Below are 18,571 nucleotides of genomic sequence, written 5' to 3' on the forward strand. Positions count from 1 at the left end.
ATCAGAGGGGCTGAATCAGAGGGGCTGAATCAGAGGTGCTGAAACAGAGGGTGAGAAACAGAGGGGCTGAAACAGAGGGGCTGAAACAGAGGGGCTGAAACAGAGGGGCTGAATCAGTGGGGCTGATTCAGAGGGGCTCAAACAGAGGGGCTGAATCAGAGGGGCTGAAACAGAGGGCGAGATACAGAGGGGCTGAATCAGAGTGGCTGAAACAGAGGGTGAGAAAAAGCGGGGCTGAAACAGAGGGCGAGAAACAGAGGGGCTGAAACAGAGGGGCTGAAACAGAGGGGCTGAAGCAGAGTGCGAGAAACAGAGGGGCTGGAACAGAGGGGCTGAAACAGAGGGGCTGAAACAGAGGGCGAGAAACAGAGGGGCTGAAACAGAGGAGCTGAAACAGAGGGGCTGAAACAGAGGGGCTGAAACAGAGGGCGAGAAACAGAGGGGCTGAATCAGAGGGGCTGAATCAGAGGTGCTGAAACAGAGGGGCTGAAACAGAGGGCGAGAAACAAATGGGCTGAAACAGCGGGCGAGAAACAGAGGGCGAGAAACAGTGGGGCTGAAACGGAGGGGCTGAAACAGGCGGGCTGTAACAGAGAGCCTGAAACAGAGGGCGAGAAACAGAGGGGCTGAAACAAAGGGCGAGAAACAGAGGAGCTGAAACAGAGGGCGAGCAACAGAGGGTGAGAAATAGAGGGCGAGAAACAGAGGGGATGAAACAGAGGGGCTGAAACAGAGGGGCTGAAACAGAGGGCGAGAAACAGAGGGTCTGAAACAGAGGGCGAGAAACAGTGGGGCTGGAACAGAGGGCGAGAAACAGAGGGGCTGATACAGAGGGGCTGAAACAGAAGGGCTGAATCAGAGGGGCTGAAACAGAGGGCGAGAAACAGAGGGGCTGAATCAGAGGGGCTGAAACAGAGGGGCAGAATCAGCGGGGCTGAAACAGAGGGCGAGAAACAGAGGGGCTGAAACAGAGGGCGAGAAACAGAGGTGCAGAAACAGAGGGGGAGAAACAGAGGGGCTGAAACAGAGGGGCTGAAACAGAGAGCGCGAAACAGAGGGGCTGAAACAGAGGGCGAGAAACAGAGGGGCTGAAACAGAGGGCGAGAAAAAGAGGGCGAGAAACAGAGGGGCTGAAACAGAGGGTCTAAATCAGAATGGCTCAAACAGAGGGTCTGATACAGAGGGCGAGAAACAGAGGGGCTGAAACAGAGGGCGAAAAACAGAGGGTCTGAAACAGAGGGCGAGAAACAGAGGGTGAGAAAAAGAGGGCGAGAAACAGAGGGGCTGAAACAGAGGGGCTGAAACAGAGGGGCTGAAATAGAGGGGCTGAAACAGAGGGGCTGAATCAGAGGGGCTGAAACAGAGGGGCTGAATCAGAGGGGCTGAAACAGAGGGCGAGAAACAGAGGGGCTGAAACAGAGGGGCTGAAACAGAGGGGCTGAAACAGAGGGGCTGAATCAGAGGAGCTGAAACAGGGGGGCTGAATCAGAGGGGCTGAAACAGAGGGCGAGAAAGGGAGGGGCTGAAACAGAGGGCGAGAAACAGAGGGGCTGAAACAGAGGGCGAGAAACAGAGGGGCTGAAACAGAGGGCGAGAAACAGAGGGGCTGAAACAGAGGGTGAGAAACAGAGGGGCTGAAACAGAGGGGCTGAAACAGCGGGGCTGAAACAGAGGGGCTGAAACAGAGGGCGAGAAACAGAGGGGCTGAAACAGAGGGGCTGAAACAGAGGGGCTGAAACACAGGGGCTGAATCAGAGGGGCTGAATCAGAGGGGCTGAAACAGAGGGCGAGAAACAGAGGGGCTGAAACAGAGGGCGAGAAACAGAGGGGCTGAAACAGAGGGCGAGAAACAGAGGGGCTGAAACAGAGGGGCTGAAACAGTGGGGCTGAAACAGAGGGGCTGAAACAGAGGGGCTGAAACAGAGGGGCGGGAAACAGAGGGGCTGAATCAGAGGGGCTGAAACAGAGGGCGAGAAACAGAGGGGCTGAATCAGAGTGGCTGAAACAGAGGGTGAGAAAAAGCGGGGCTGAAACAGAGGGCGAGAAACAGAGGGGCTGAAACAGAGGGGCTGAAACAGAGGGGCTGAAGCAGAGTGCGAGAAACAGAGGGGCTGGAACAGAGGGGCTGAAACAGAGGGGCTGAAACAGAGGGCGAGAAACAGAGGGGCTGAAACAGAGGGCGAGAAACAGAGGGGCTGAAACAGAGGAGCTGAAACAGAGGGGCTGAAACAGAGGGGCTGAAACAGAGGGCGAGAAACAGAGGGGCTGAATCAGAGGGGCTGAATCAGAGGTGCTGAAACAGAGGGGCTGAAACAGAGGGCGAGAAACAAATGGGCTGAAACAGCGGGCGAGAAACAGAGGGCGAGAAACAGTGGGGCTGAAACGGAGGGGCTGAAACAGGCGGGCTGTAACAGAGAGCCTGAAACAGAGGGCGAGAAACAGAGGGGCTGAAACAAAGGGCGAGAAACAGAGGAGCTGAAACAGAGGGCGAGCAACAGAGGGTGAGAAATAGAGGGCGAGAAACAGAGGGGATGAAACAGAGGGGCTGAAACAGAGGGGCTGAAACAGAGGGCGAGAAACAGAGGGGCTGAAACAGAGGGCGAGAAACAGTGGGGCTGGAACAGAGGGCGAGAAACAGAGGGGCTGATACAGAGGGGCTGAAACAGAAGGGCTGAATCAGAGGGGCTGAAACAGAGGGCGAGAAACAGAGGGGCTGAATCAGAGGGGCTGAAACAGAGGGGCAGAATCAGCGGGGCTGAAACAGAGGGCGAGAAACAGAGGTGCAGAAACAGAGGGGGAGAAACAGAGGGGCTGAAACAGAGGGGCTGAAACAGAGAGCGCGAAACAGAGGGGCTGAAACAGAGGGCGAGAAACAGAGGGGCTGAAACAGAGGGCGAGAAAAAGAGGGCGAGAAACAGAGGGGCTGAAACAGAGGGTCTAAATCAGAGTGGCTCAAACAGAGGGTCTGATACAGAGGGCGAGAAACAGAGGGGCTGAAACAGAGGGCGAAAAACAGAGGGTCTGAAACAGAGGGCGAGAAACAGAGGGTGAGAAAAAGAGGGCGAGAAACAGAGGGGCTGAAACAGAGGGGCTGAAACAGAGGGGCTGAAATAGAGGGGCTGAAACAGAGGGGCTGAATCAGAGGGGCTGAAACAGGGGGGCTGAATCAGAGGGGCTGAAACAGAGGGGCTGAAACAGAGGGGCTAAACCAGAGGGGCTGATTCAGAGGGGCTGATTCAGAGGGGCTGAAACAGAGGGGCTGAATCAGCGGGGCTGAAACAGAGGGCGAGAAAGAGAGGGGCTGAAACAGAGGGCAAGGATCAGCGGGGCAGAAACAGAGGGCGAGAAACAGAGTGGCTGAAACACAGGGGCTGAAACAGAGGGCGAGAAACAGAGGGGCTGAAACAGAGGGCGAGAAACAGAGGGACTGAAACAGAGGGCGAGAAACAGAGGGTCCGAAACAGTGGGGCTGAAACAGAGGGGCTGAATCAGAGGGGCTGATTCAGAGGGGCTGAAACAGAGGGGCTGAATCAGCGGGGCTGAAACAGAGGGCGAGAAACAGAGGGGCTGAAACAGAGGGCAAGGATCAGCGGGGCAGAAACAGAGGGCGAGAAACAGAGTGGCTGAAACACAGGGGCTGAAACAGAGGGCGAGAAACAGAGGGGCTGAAGCAGAGGGCGAGAAACAGAGGGACTGAAACAGAGGGCGAGAAACAGAGGGGCTGAAACAGAGGGCGAGAAACAGAGGGGCTGAATCAGAGTGGCTAAAACAGAGGGTGAGAAAAAGAGGGGCTGAATCAGAGGGCGAGAAACAGAGTGGCTGAAACAGACGGGCGGAAACAGAGGGGCTGAAACAGAGGGCGAGAAACAGAGGGGCTGAAACAGAGGGCGAGAAACAGAGGGGCTGAAACAGAGGGGCTGAAACAGAGGGGCTGAATCAGAGGGGCTGAATCAGAGGGGCTGAAACAGAGGGCGAGAAACAGAGGGGCTGTAACAGGGGGCGAGAAACAGAGGGGCTGAAACAGAGGGCGTGAAACAGAGGGGCTGAAACAGAGGGGCTGAAACAGTGGGGCTGAAACAGAGGGGCTGAAACAGAGGGGCTGAAACAGAGGGGCGGGAAACAGAGGGGCTGAATCAGAGGGGCTGAATCAGAGGGGCTGAATCAGCGGGGCTGAATCAGAGGGGCTGAAACAGAGGGTGAGAAACAGAGGGGCTGAAACAGAGGGGCTGAAACAGAGGGGCTGAAACAGAGGGGCTGAATCAGTGGGGCTGATTCAGAGGGGCTGAAACAGAGGGGCTGAATCAGAGGGGCTGAAACAGAGGGCGAGAAACAGAGGGGCTGAATCAGAGTGGCTGAAACAGAGGGTGAGAAAAAGCGGGGCTGAAACAGAGGGCGAGAAACAGAGGGGCTGAAACAGAGGGGCTGAAACAGAGGGGCTGAAACAGAGGGCGAGATACAGAGGGGCTGAAACTGACGGCGAGAATCAGAGGGGCTGAATCAGAGGGGCTGAAACAGAGGGGCTGAAACAGAGGGTGAGAAACAGAGGGGCTGAAACAGAGGGGCTGAAACAGAGGGGCTGAAACAGAGGGCGAGAAACAGAGGGGCTGAAACAGAGGGGCTGAAACAGAGGGGCTGAAACAGAGGGGCTGAAACAGAGGGCGAGAAAGAGAGGGGCTGAAACTGACGGCGAGAATCAGAGGGGCTGAATCAGAGGGGCTGAAACAGAGGGGCTGAAACAGAGGGTGAGAAACAGAGGGGCTGAAACAGAGGGGCTGAAACAGAAGGGCTGAAACAGAGGGGCTGAAACAGAGGGTGAGAAACAGAGGGGCTGAAACAGAGGGGCTGAAACAGAGGGGCTGAAACAGAGGGACTGAAACAGAGGGCGAGAAAGAGAGGGGCTGAATCAGAGGGGCTGAAACAGAGGGGCTGAATCAGAGGGGCTGAAACAGAGGGCGAGAAACAGAGGGGCTCAAACAGAGGGCGAGAAACAGAGGGACTGAAACAGAGGGCGAGAAACAGAGGGTGAGAAACAGAGGGCGAGAAACAGAGGGGCTGAAACAGAGGGGCTGAAACAGAGGGGCTGAAACACAGGGGCTGAATCAGAGGGGCTGAATCAGAGGGGCTGAAACAGAGGGCGAGAAACAGAGGGGCTGTAACAGGGGGCGAGAAACAGAGGGGCTGAAACAGAGGGCGTGAAACAGAGGGGCTGAAACAGAGGGGCTGAAACAGTGGGGCTGAAACAGAGGGGCTGAATCAGAGGGGCTGAATCAGAGGGGCTGAAACAGAGGGCGAGAAACAGAGGGGCTGAAACAGAGGGCGAGAAACAGAGGGGCTGAAACAGAGGGGGAGAAACAGAGGGGCTGAAACAGAGGGGCTGAAACATGTGGGGCTGAATCAGAGGGGCTGAATCAGAGGGGCTGAATCAGAGGGGCTGAATCAGAGGGCGAGAAACAGAGGGGCTGTAACAGGGGGCGAGAAACAGAGGGGCTGAAACAGAGGGCGTGAAACAGAGGGGCTGAAACAGAGGGGCTGAAACAGTGGGGCTGAAACAGAGGGGCTGAAACAGAGGGGCTGAAACAGAGGGGCGGGAAACAGAGGGGCTGAATCAGAGGGGCTGAATCAGAGGGGCTGTATCAGCGGGGCTGAATCAGAGGGGCTGAAACAGAGGGTGAGAAACAGAGGGGCTGAAACAGAGGGGCTGAAACAGAGGGGCTGAAACAGAGGGGCTGAATCAGTGGGGCTGATTCAGAGGGGCTGAAACAGAGGGGCTGAATCAGAGGGGCTGAAACAGAGGGCGAGAAACAGAGGGGCTGAATCAGAGTGGCTGAAACAGAGGGTGAGAAAAAGCGGGGCTGAAACAGAGGGCGAGAAACAGAGGGGCTGAAACAGAGGGGCTGAAACAGAGGGGCTGAAACAGAGGGCGAGATACAGAGGGGCTGAAACTGACGGCGAGAATCAGAGGGGCTGAATCAGAGGGGCTGAAACAGAGGGGCTGAAACAGAGGGTGAGAAACAGAGGGGCTGAAACAGAGGGGCTGAAACAGAGGGGCTGAAACAGAGGGCGAGAAACAGAGGGGCTGAAACAGAGGGGCTGAAACAGAGGGGCTGAAACAGAGGGGCTGAAACAGAGGGCGAGAAAGAGAGGGGCTGAAACTGACGGCGAGAATCAGAGGGGCTGAATCAGAGGGGCTGAAACAGAGGGGCTGAAACAGAGGGTGAGAAACAGAGGGGCTGAAACAGAGGGGCTGAAACAGAAGGGCTGAAACAGAGGGGCTGAAACAGAGGGTGAGAAACAGAGGGGCTGAAACAGAGGGGCTGAAACAGAGGGGCTGAAACAGAGGGGCTGAAACAGAGGGCGAGAAAGAGAGGGGCTGAATCAGAGGGGCTGAAACAGAGGGGCTGAATCAGAGGGGCTGAAACAGAGGGCGAGAAACAGAGGGGCTCAAACAGAGGGCGAGAAACAGAGGGACTGAAACAGAGGGCGAGAAACAGAGGGTGATAAACAGAGGGCGAGAAACAGAGGGGCTGAAACAGAGGGGCTGAAACAGAGGGGCTGAAACACAGGGGCTGAATCAGAGGGGCTGAATCAGAGGGGCTGAAACAGAGGGCGAGAAACAGAGGGGCTGTAACAGGGGGCGAGAAACAGAGGGGCTGAAACAGAGGGCGTGAAACAGAGGGGCTGAAACAGAGGGGCTGAAACAGTGGGGCTGAAACAGAGGGGCTGAATCAGAGGGGCTGAATCAGAGGGGCTGAAACAGAGGGCGAGAAACAGAGGGGCTGAAACAGAGGGCGAGAAACAGAGGGGCTGAAACAGAGGGGGAGAAACAGAGGGGCTGAAACAGAGGGGCTGAAACATGTGGGGCTGAATCAGAGGGGCTGAATCAGAGGGGCTGAATCAGAGGGGCTGAATCAGAGGGGCTGACACAGAGGGTGAGAAACAGAGGGGCTGAAACAGAGGGGCTGAAACAGAGGGGCTGAAACAGAGGGCGCGAAACAGAGGGGCTGAATCAGAGGGGCTGAATCAGAGGGGCTGAAAGAGAGGGGCTGAATTAGAGGGGTTAAATCAGAGGGCGAGAAACAGAGGGGCTGAAACAGAGGGCGAGAAACAGAGGGGCTGAAACAGAGGGTAAGAAACAGAGGGGCTGAAACAGAGGGTCCGAAACAGAGGGGCTGAAACAGAGGGGCTGAATCAGAGGGGCTGATTCAGAGGGGCTGATTCAGAGGGGCTGAAACAGAGGGGCTGAATCAGCGGGGCTGAAACAGAGGGCGAGAAAGAGAGGGGCTGAAACAGAGGGCAAGGATCAGCGGGGCAGAAACAGAGGGCGAGAAACAGAGTGGCTGAAACACAGGGGCTGAAACAGAGGGCGAGAAACAGAGGGGCTGAAACAGAGGGCGAGAAACAGAGGGACTGAAACAGAGGGCGAGAAACAGAGGGTCCGAAACAGAGGGGCTGAAACAGAGGGGCTGAATCAGAGGGGCTGATTCAGAGGGGCTGAAACAGAGGGGCTGAATCAGCGGGGCTGAAACAGAGGGCGAGAAACAGAGGGGCTGAAACAGAGGGCAAGGATCAGTGGGGCAGAAACAGAGGGCGAGAAACAGAGTGGCTGAAACACAGGGGCTGAAACAGAGGGTGAGAAACAGAGGGGCTGAAACAGAGGCCGAGAAACAGAGGGACTGAAACAGAGGGCGAGAAACAGAGGGGCTGAAACAGAGGGCGAGAAACAGAGGGGCTGAATCAGAGTGGCTAAAACAGAGGGTGAGAAAAAGAGGGGCTGAATCAGAGGGCGACAAACAGAGTGGCTGAAACAGACGGGCGGAAACAGAGGGGCTGAAACAGAGGGCGAGAAACAGAGGGGCTGAAACAGAGGGCGAGAAACAGAGGGGCTGAAACAGAGGGGCTGAAACAGAGGGGCTGAAACAGAGGGGCTGGAACAGAGGGGCTGACACAGAGTGCGAGAAACAGAGGGGCTGGAACAGAGGGGCTGAAACAGAGGGGCTGAAACAGAGGGCGAGAAACAGAGGGGCTGAAACAGAGGGGCTGAAACAGAGGGGCTGAAACAGAGGGCGAGATACAGAGGGGCTGAAACTGACGGCGAGAATCAGAGGGGCTGAATCAGAGGGGCTGAAACAGAGGGGCTGAAACAGAGGGTGAGAAACAGAGGGGCTGAAACAGAGGGGCTGAAACAGAGGGGCTGAAACAGAGGGGCTGAAACAGAGGGCGAGAAACAGAGGGGCTGAAACAGAGGGGCTGAAACAGAGGGGCAGAATCAGCGGGGCTGAAACAGAGGGCGAGAAACAGAGGGGCTGAAACAGAGGGCGAGAAACAGAGGTGCAGAAACAGAGGGGGAGAAACAGAGGGGCTGAAACAGAGGGGCTGAAACAGAGAGCGCGAAACAGAGGGGCTGAAACAGAGGGCGAGAAACAGAGGGGCTGAAACAGAGGGCGAGAAAAAGAGGGCGAGAAACAGAGGGGCTGAAACAGAGGGTCTAAATCAGAATGGCTCAAACAGAGGGTCTGATACAGAGGGCGAGAAACAGAGGGGCTGTAACAGAGGGCGAAAAACAGAGGGTCTGAAACAGAGGGCGAGAAACAGAGGGTGAGAAAAAGAGGGCGAGAAACAGAGGGGCTGAAACAGAGGGGCTGAAACAGAGGGGCTGAAATTGAGGGGCTGAAACAGAGGGGCTGAAACAGAGGGGCTGAAGCAGAGTGCGAGAAACAGAGGGGCTGGAACAGAGGGGCTGAAACAGAGGGGCTGAAACAGAGGGCGAGAAACAGAGGGGCTGAAACAGAGGAGCTGAAACAGAGGGGCTGAAACAGAGGGGCTGAAACAGAGGGCGAGAAACAGAGGGGCTGAATCAGAGGGGCTGAATCAGAGGTGCTGAAACAGAGGGGCTGAAACAGAGGGCGAGAAACAAATGGGCTGAAACAGCGGGCGAGAAACAGAGGGCGAGAAACAGTGGGGCTGAAACGGAGGGGCTGAAACAGGCGGGCTGTAACAGAGAGCCTGAAACAGAGGGCGAGAAACAGAGGGGCTGAAACAAAGGGCGAGAAACAGAGGAGCTGAAACAGAGGGCGAGCAACAGAGGGTGAGAAATAGAGGGCGAGAAACAGAGGGGATGAAACAGAGGGGCTGAAACAGAGGGGCTGAAACAGAGGGCGAGAAACAGAGGGTCTGAAACAGAGGGCGAGAAACAGTGGGGCTGGAACAGAGGGCGAGAAACAGAGGGGCTGATACAGAGGGGCTGAAACAGAAGGGCTGAATCAGAGGGGCTGAAACAGAGGGCGAGAAACAGAGGGGCTGAATCAGAGGGGCTGAAACAGAGGGGCAGAATCAGCGGGGCTGAAACAGAGGGCGAGAAACAGAGGGGCTGAAACAGAGGGCGAGAAACAGAGGTGCAGAAACAGAGGGGGAGAAACAGAGGGGCTGAAACAGAGGGGCTGAAACAGAGAGCGCGAAACAGAGGGGCTGAAACAGAGGGCGAGAAACAGAGGGGCTGAAACAGAGGGCGAGAAAAAGAGGGCGAGAAACAGAGGGGCTGAAACAGAGGGTCTAAATCAGAATGGCTCAAACAGAGGGTCTGATACAGAGGGCGAGAAACAGAGGGGCTGAAACAGAGGGCGAAAAACAGAGGGTCTGAAACAGAGGGCGAGAAACAGAGGGTGAGAAAAAGAGGGCGAGAAACAGAGGGGCTGAAACAGAGGGGCTGAAACAGAGGGGCTGAAATAGAGGGGCTGAAACAGAGGGGCTGAATCAGAGGGGCTGAAACAGAGGGGCTGAATCAGAGGGGCTGAAACAGAGGGCGAGAAACAGAGGGGCTGAAACAGAGGGGCTGAAACAGAGGGGCTGAAACAGAGGGGCTGAATCAGAGGAGCTGAAACAGGGGGGCTGAATCAGAGGGGCTGAAACAGAGGGCGAGAAAGGGAGGGGCTGAAACAGAGGGCGAGAAACAGAGGGGCTGAAACAGAGGACGAGAAACAGAGGGGCTGAAACAGAGGGCGAGAAACAGAGGGGCTGAAACAGAGGGTGAGAAACAGAGGGGCTGAAACAGAGGGGCTGAAACAGCGGGGCTGAAACAGAGGGGCTGAAACAGAGGGCGAGAAACAGAGGGGCTGAAACAGAGGGGCTGAAACAGAGGGGCTGAAACACAGGGGCTGAATCAGAGGGGCTGAATCAGAGGGGCTGAAACAGAGGGCGAGAAACAGAGGGGCTGAAACAGAGGGCGAGAAACAGAGGGGCTGAAACAGAGGGCGAGAAACAGAGGGGCTGAAACAGAGGGGCTGAAACAGTGGGGCTGAAACAGAGGGGCTGAAACAGAGGGGCTGAAACAGAGGGGCGGGAAACAGAGGGGCTGAATCAGAGGGGCTGAAACAGAGGGCGAGAAACAGAGGGGCTGAATCAGAGTGGCTGAAACAGAGGGTGAGAAAAAGCGGGGCTGAAACAGAGGGCGAGAAACAGAGGGGCTGAAACAGAGGGGCTGAAACAGAGGGGCTGAAGCAGAGTGCGAGAAACAGAGGGGCTGGAACAGAGGGGCTGAAACAGAGGGGCTGAAACAGAGGGCGAGAAACAGAGGGGCTGAAACAGAGGGCGAGAAACAGAGGGGCTGAAACAGAGGAGCTGAAACAGAGGGGCTGAAACAGAGGGGCTGAAACAGAGGGCGAGAAACAGAGGGGCTGAATCAGAGGGGCTGAATCAGAGGTGCTGAAACAGAGGGGCTGAAACAGAGGGCGAGAAACAAATGGGCTGAAACAGCGGGCGAGAAACAGAGGGCGAGAAACAGTGGGGCTGAAACGGAGGGGCTGAAACAGGCGGGCTGTAACAGAGAGCCTGAAACAGAGGGCGAGAAACAGAGGGGCTGAAACAAAGGGCGAGAAACAGAGGAGCTGAAACAGAGGGCGAGCAACAGAGGGTGAGAAATAGAGGGCGAGAAACAGAGGGGATGAAACAGAGGGGCTGAAACAGAGGGGCTGAAACAGAGGGCGAGAAACAGAGGGGCTGAAACAGAGGGCGAGAAACAGTGGGGCTGGAACAGAGGGCGAGAAACAGAGGGGCTGATACAGAGGGGCTGAAACAGAAGGGCTGAATCAGAGGGGCTGAAACAGAGGGCGAGAAACAGAGGGGCTGAATCAGAGGGGCTGAAACAGAGGGGCAGAATCAGCGGGGCTGAAACAGAGGGCGAGAAACAGAGGTGCAGAAACAGAGGGGGAGAAACAGAGGGGCTGAAACAGAGGGGCTGAAACAGAGAGCGCGAAACAGAGGGGCTGAAACAGAGGGCGAGAAACAGAGGGGCTGAAACAGAGGGCGAGAAAAAGAGGGCGAGAAACAGAGGGGCTGAAACAGAGGGTCTAAATCAGAGTGGCTCAAACAGAGGGTCTGATACAGAGGGCGAGAAACAGAGGGGCTGAAACAGAGGGCGAAAAACAGAGGGTCTGAAACAGAGGGCGAGAAACAGAGGGTGAGAAAAAGAGGGCGAGAAACAGAGGGGCTGAAACAGAGGGGCTGAAACAGAGGGGCTGAAATAGAGGGGCTGAAACAGAGGGGCTGAATCAGAGGGGCTGAAACAGAGGGGCTGAATCAGAGGGGCTGAAACAGAGGGCGAGAAACAGAGGGGCTGAAACAGAGGGGCTGAAACAGAGGGGCTGAATCAGAGGAGCTGAAACAGGGGGGCTGAATCAGAGGGGCTGAAACAGAGGGCGAGAAAGGGAGGGGCTGAAACAGAGGGCGAGAAACAGAGGGGCTGAAACAGAGGGCGAGAAACAGAGGGGCTGAAACAGATGGCGAGAAACAGAGGGGCTGAAACAGAGGGTGAGAAACAGAGGGGCTGAAACAGAGGGGCTGAAACAGAGGGGCTGAAACAGAGGGGCTGAAACAGAGGGCGAGAAACAGAGGGGCTGAAACAGAGGGGCTGAAACAGAGGGGCTGAAACACAGGGGCTGAATCAGAGGGGCTGAATCAGAGGGGCTGAAACAGAGGGCGAGAAACAGAGGGGCTGAAACAGAGGGCGAGAAACAGAGGGGCTGAAACAGAGGGCGAGAAACAGTGGGGCTGAAACAGAGGGGCTGAAACAGAGGGGCTGAAACAGAGGGGCGGGAAACAGAGGGGCTGAATCAGAGGGGCTGCATCAGAGGGGCTGAATCAGAGGGGCTGACACAGAGGGTGAGAAACAGAGGGGCTGAAACAGAGGGGCTGAAACAGAGGGGCTGAAACAGAGGGCGCGAAACAGAGGGGCTGAATCAGAGGGGCTGAATCAGAGGGGCTGAAAGAGAGGGGCTGAATTAGAGGGGTTAAATCAGAGGGCGAGAAACAGAGGGGCTGAAACAGAGGGCGAGATACAGAGGGGCTGAAACAGAGGGTAAGAAACAGAGGGGCTGAAACAGAGGGTCCGAAACAGAGGGGCTGAAACAGAGGGGCTAAACCAGAGGGGCTGATTCAGAGGGGCTGATTCAGAGGGGCTGAAACAGAGGGGCTGAATCAGCGGGGCTGAAACAGAGGGCGAGAAAGAGAGGGGCTGAAACAGAGGGCAAGGATCAGCGGGGCAGCAACAGAGGGCGAGAAACAGAGTGGCTGAAACACAGGGGCTGAAACAGAGGGCGAGAAACAGAGGGGCTGAAACAGAGGGCGAGAAACAGAGGGACTGAAACAGAGGGCGAGAAACAGAGGGTCCGAAACAGTGGGGCTGAAACAGCGGGGCTGAATCAGAGGGGCTGATTCAGAGGGGCTGAAACAGAGGGGCTGAATCAGCGGGGCTGAAACAGAGGGCGAGAAACAGAGGGGCTGAAACAGAGGGCAAGGATCAGCGGGGCAGAAACAGAGGGCGAGAAACAGAGTGGCTGAAACACAGGGGCTGAAACAGAGGGCGAGAAACAGAGGGGCTGAAGCAGAGGGCGAGAAACAGAGGGACTGAAACAGAGGGCGAGAAACAGAGGGGCTGAAACAGAGGGCGAGAAACAGAGGGGCTGATACAGAGGGGCTGAAACAGAAGGGCTGAATCAGAGGGGCTGAAACAGAGGGCGAGAAACAGAGGGGCTGAATCAGAGGGGCTGAAACAGAGGGGCAGAATCAGCGGGGCTGAAACAGAGGGCGAGAAACAGAGGTGCAGAAACAGAGGGGGAGAAACAGAGGGGCTGAAACAGAGGGGCTGAAACAGAGAGCGCGAAACAGAGTGGCTGAAACAGAGGGCGAGAAACAGAGGGGCTGAAACAGAGGGCGAGAAAAAGAGGGCGAGAAACAGAGGGGCTGAAACAGAGGGTCTAAATCAGAGTGGCTCAAACAGAGGGTCTGATACAGAGGGCGAGAAACAGAGGGGCTGAAACAGAGGGCGAAAAACAGAGGGTCTGAAACAGAGGGCGAGAAACAGAGGGTGAGAAAAAGAGGGCGAGAAACAGAGGGGCTGAAACAGAGGGGCTGAAACAGAGGGGCTGAAATAGAGGGGCTGAAACAGAGGGGCTGAATCAGAGGGGCTGAAACAGAGGGGCTGAATCAGAGGGGCTGAAACAGAGGGCGAGAAACAGAGGGGCTGAAACAGAGGGGCTGAAACAGAGGGGCTGAAACAGAGGGGCTGAATCAGAGGAGCTGAAACAGGGGGGCTGAATCAGAGGGGCTGAAACAGAGGGCGAGAAAGGGAGGGGCTGAAACAGAGGGCGAGAAACAGAGGGGCTGAAACAGAGGGCGAGAAACAGAGGGGCTGAAACAGAGGGCGAGAAACAGAGGGGCTGAAACAGAGGGTGAGAAACAGAGGGGCTGAAACAGAGGGGCTGAAACAGAGGGGCTGAAACAGAGGGGCTGAAACAGAGGGCGAGAAACAGAGGGGCTGAAACAGAGGGGCTGAAACACAGGGGCTGAATCAGAGGGGCTGAATCAGAGGGGCTGAAACAGAGGGCGAGAAACAGAGGGGCTGAAACAGAGGGCGAGAAACAGAGGGGCTGAAACAGAGGGCGAGAAACAGAGGGGCTGAAACAGAGGGGCTGAAACAGTGGGGCTGAAACAGAGGGGCTGAAACAGAGGGGCTGAAACAGAGGGGCGGGAAACAGAGGGGCTGAATCAGAGGGGCTGCATCAGAGGGGCTGAATCAGAGGGGCTGACACAGAGGGTGAGAAACAGAGGGGCTGAAACAGAGGGGCTGAAACAGAGGGGCTGAAACAGAGGGCGCGAAACAGAGGGGCTGAATCAGAGGGGCTGAATCAGAGGGGCTGAAAGAGAGGGGCTGAATTAGAGGGGTTAAATCAGAGGGCGAGAAACAGAGGGGCTGAAACAGAGGGCGAGATACAGAGGGGCTGAAACAGAGGGTAAGAAACAGAGGGGCTGAAACAGAGGGTCCGAAACAGAGGGGCTGAAACAGAGGGGCTAAACCAGAGGGGCTGATTCAGAGGGGCTGATTCAGAGGGGCTGAAACAGAGGGGCTGAATCAGCGGGGCTGAAACAGAGGGCGAGAAAGAGAGGGGCTGAAACAGAGGGCAAGGATCAGCGGGGCAGAAACAGAGGGCGAGAAACAGAGTGGCTGAAACACAGGGGCTGAAACAGAGGGCGAGAAACAGAGGGGCTGAAACAGAGGGCGAGAAACAGAGGGACTGAAACAGAGGGCGAGAAACAGAGGGTCCGAAACAGTGGGGCTGAAACAGAGGGGCTGAATCAGAGGGGCTGATTCAGAGGGGCTGAAACAGAGGGGCTGAATCAGCGGGGCTGAAACAGAGGGCGAGAAACAGAGGGGCTGAAACAGAGGGCGAGAAACAGAGGGGCTGAAACAGAGGGCAAGGATCAGCGGGGCAGAAACAGAGGGCGAGAAACAGAGTGGCTGAAACACAGGGGCTGAAACAGAGGGCGAGAAACAGAGGGGCTGAAGCAGAGGGCGAGAAACAGAGGGACTGAAACAGAGGGCGAGAAACAGAGGGGCTGAAACAGAGGGCGAGAAACAGAGGGGCTGAATCAGAGTGGCTAAAACAGAGGGTGAGAAAAAGAGGGGCTGAATCAGAGGGCGAGAAACAGAGTGGCTGAAACAGACGGGCGGAAACAGAGGGGCTGAAACAGAGGGCGAGAAACAGAGGGGCTGAAACAGAGGGCGAGAAACAGAGGGGCTGAAACAGAGGGGCTGAAACAGAGGGGCTGAATCAGAGGGGCTGAATCAGAGGGGCTGAAACAGAGGGCGAGAAACAGAGGGGCTGTAACAGGGGGCGAGAAACAGAGGGGCTGAAACAGAGGGCGTGAAACAGAGGGGCTGAAACAGAGGGGCAGAAACAGTGGGGCTGAAACAGAGGGGCTGAAACAGAGGGGCTGAAACAGAGGGGCGGGAAACAGAGGGGCTGAATCAGAGGGGCTGAATCAGAGGGGCTGAATCAGCGGGGCTGAATCAGAGGGGCTGAAACAGAGGGTGAGAAACAGAGGGGCTGAAACAGAGGGGCTGAAACAGAGGGGCTGAAACAGAGGGGCTGAATCAGTGGGGCTGATTCAGAGGGGCTGAAACAGAGGGGCTGAATCAGAGGGGCTGAAACAGAGGGCGAGAAACAGAGGGGCTGAATCAGAGTGGCTGAAACAGAGGGTGAGAAAAAGCGGGGCTGAAACAGAGGGCGAGAAACAGAGGGGCTGAAACAGAGGGGCTGAAACAGAGGGGCTGAAACAGAGGGCGAGAAAGAGAGGGGCTGAAACTGACGGCGAGAATCAGAGGGGCTGAATCAGAGGGGCTGAAACAGAGGGGCTGAAACAGAGGGTGAGAAACAGAGGGGCTGAAACAGAGGGGCTGAAACAGAGGGGCTGAAACAGAGGGGCTGAAACAGAGGGTGAGAAACAGAGGGGCTGAAACAGAGGGGCTGAAACAGAGGGGATGAAACAGAGGGGCTGAAACAGAGGGCGAGAAAGAGAGGGGCTGAATCAGAGGGGCTGAAACAGAGGGGCTGAATCAGAGGGGCTGAAACAGAGGGCGAGAAACAGAGGGGCTCAAACAGAGGGCGAGAAACAGAGGGACTGAAACAGAGGGCGAGAAACAGAGGGTGAGAAACAGAGGGCGAGAAACAGAGGGGCTGAAACAGAGGTGCTGAAACAGAGGGGCTGAAACACAGGGGCTGAATCAGAGGGGCTGAATCAGAGGGGCTGAAACAGAGGGCGAGAAACAGAGGGGCTGTAACAGGGGGCGAGAAACAGAGGGGCTGAAACAGAGGGCGTGAAACAGAGGGGCTGAAACAGAGGGGCTGAAACAGTGGGGCTGAAACAGAGGGGCTGAATCAGAGGGGCTGAATCAGAGGGGCTGAAACAGAGGGCGAGAAACAGAGGGGCTGAAACAGAGGGCGAGAAACAGAGGGGCTGAAACAGAGGGGGAGAAACAGAGGGGCTGAAACAGAGGGGCTGAAACATGTGGGGCTGAATCAGAGGGGCTGAATCAGAGGGGCTGAATCAGAGGGGCTGAATCAGAGGGGCTGACACAGAGGGTGAGAAACAGAGGGGCTGAAACAGAGGGGCTGAAACAGAGGGGCTGAAACAGAGGGCGGGAAACAGAGGGGCTGAATCAGAGGGGCTGAATCAGAGGGGCTGAAAGAGAGGGGCTGAATTAGAGGGGTTAAATCAGAGGGCGAGAAACAGAGGGGCTGAAACAGAGGGCGAGAAACAGAGGGGCTGAAACAGAGGGTAAGAAACAGAGGGGCTGAAACAGAGGGTCCGAAACAGAGGGGCTGAAACAGAGGGGCTGAATCAGAGGGGCTGATTCAGAGGGGCTGATTCAGAGGGGCTGAAACAGAGGGGCTGAATCAGCGGGGCTGAAACAGAGGGCGAGAAACAGAGGGGCTGAAACAGAGGGCAAGGATCAGCGGGGCAGAAACAGAGGGCGAGAAACAGAGTGGCTGAAACACAGGGGCTGAAACAGAGGGCGAGAAACAGAGGGGCTGAAACAGAGGGCGAGAAACAGAGGGACTGAAACAGAGGGCGAGAAACAGAGGGTCCGAAACAGAGGGGCTGAAACAGAGGGGCTGAATCAGAGGGGCTGATTCAGAGGGGCTGAAACAGAGGGGCTGAATCAGCGGGGCTGAAACAGAGGGCGAGAAACAGAGGGGCTGAAACAGAGGGCAAGGATCAGTGGGGCAGAAACAGAGGGCGAGAAACAGAGTGGCTGAAACACAGGGGCTGAAACAGAGGGTGAGAAACAGAGGGGCTGAAACAGAGGGCGAGAAACAGAGGGACTGAAACAGAGGGCGAGAAACAGAGGGGCTGAAACAGAGGGCGAGAAACAGAGGGGCTGAATCAGAGTGGCTAAAACAGAGGGTGAGAAAAAGAGGGGCTGAATCAGAGGGCGACAAACAGAGTGGCTGAAACAGACGGGCGGAAACAGAGGGGCTGAAACAGAGGGCGAGAAACAGAGGGGCTGAAACAGAGGGCGAGAAACAGAGGGGCTGAAACAGAGGGGCTGAAACAGAGGGGCTGAAACAGAGGGGCTGGAACAGAGGGGCTGACACAGAGTGCGAGAAACAGAGGGGCTGGAACAGAGGGGCTGAAACAGAGGGGCTGAAACAGAGGGCGAGAAACAGAGGGGCTGAAACAGAGGGGCTGAAACAGAGGGGCTGAAACAGAGGGCGAGATACAGAGGGGCTGAAACTGACGGCGAGAATCAGAGGGGCTGAATCAGAGGGGCTGAAACAGAGGGGCTGAAACAGAGGGTGAGAAACAGAGGGGCTGAAACAGAGGGGCTGAAACAGAGGGGCTGAAACAGAGGGGCTGAAACAGAGGGCGAGAAACAGAGGGGCTGAAACAGAGGGGCTGAAACAGAGGGGCAGAATCAGCGGGGCTGAAACAGAGGGCGAGAAACAGAGGGGCTGAAACAGAGGGCGAGAAACAGAGGTGCAGAAACAGAGGGGGAGAAACAGAGGGGCTGAAACAGAGGGGCTGAAACAGAGAGCGCGAAACAGAGGGGCTGAAACAGAGGGCGAGAAACAGAGGGGCTGAAACAGAGGGCGAGAAAAAGAGGGCGAGAAACAGAGGGGCTGAAACAGAGGGTCTAAATCAGAATGGCTCAAACAGAGGGTCTGATACAGAGGGCGAGAAACAGAGGGGCTGAAACAGAGGGCGAAAAACAGAGGGTCTGAAACAGAGGGCGAGAAACAGAGGGTGAGAAAAAGAGGGCGAGAAACAGAGGGGCTGAAACAGAGGGGCTGAAACAGAGGGGCTGAAATAGAGGGGCTGAAACAGAGGGGCTGAATCAGAGGGGCTGAAACAGAGGGGCTGAATCAGAGGGGCTGAAACAGAGGGCGAGAAACAGAGGGGCTGAAACAGAGGGGCTGAAACAGAGGGGCTGAAACAGAGGGGCTGAATCAGAGGAGCTGAAACAGGGGGGCTGAATCAGAGGGGCTGAAACAGAGGGCGAGAAAGGGAGGGGCTGAAACAGAGGGCGAGAAACAGAGGGGCTGAAACAGAGGGCGAGAAACAGAGGGGCTGAAACAGAGGGCGAGAAACAGAGGGGCTGAAACAGAGGGTGAGAAACAGAGGGGCTGAAACAGAGGGGCTGAAACAGCGGGGCTGAAACAGAGGGGCTGAAACAGAGGGCGAGAAACAGAGGGGCTGAAACAGAGGGGCTGAAACAGAGGGGCTGAAACACAGGGGC

This window comes from Chiloscyllium punctatum, chromosome 21 (genome assembly GCF_047496795.1).
Source record: "Chiloscyllium punctatum isolate Juve2018m chromosome 21, sChiPun1.3, whole genome shotgun sequence".
NCBI lineage: Eukaryota > Metazoa > Chordata > Chondrichthyes > Orectolobiformes > Hemiscylliidae > Chiloscyllium > Chiloscyllium punctatum.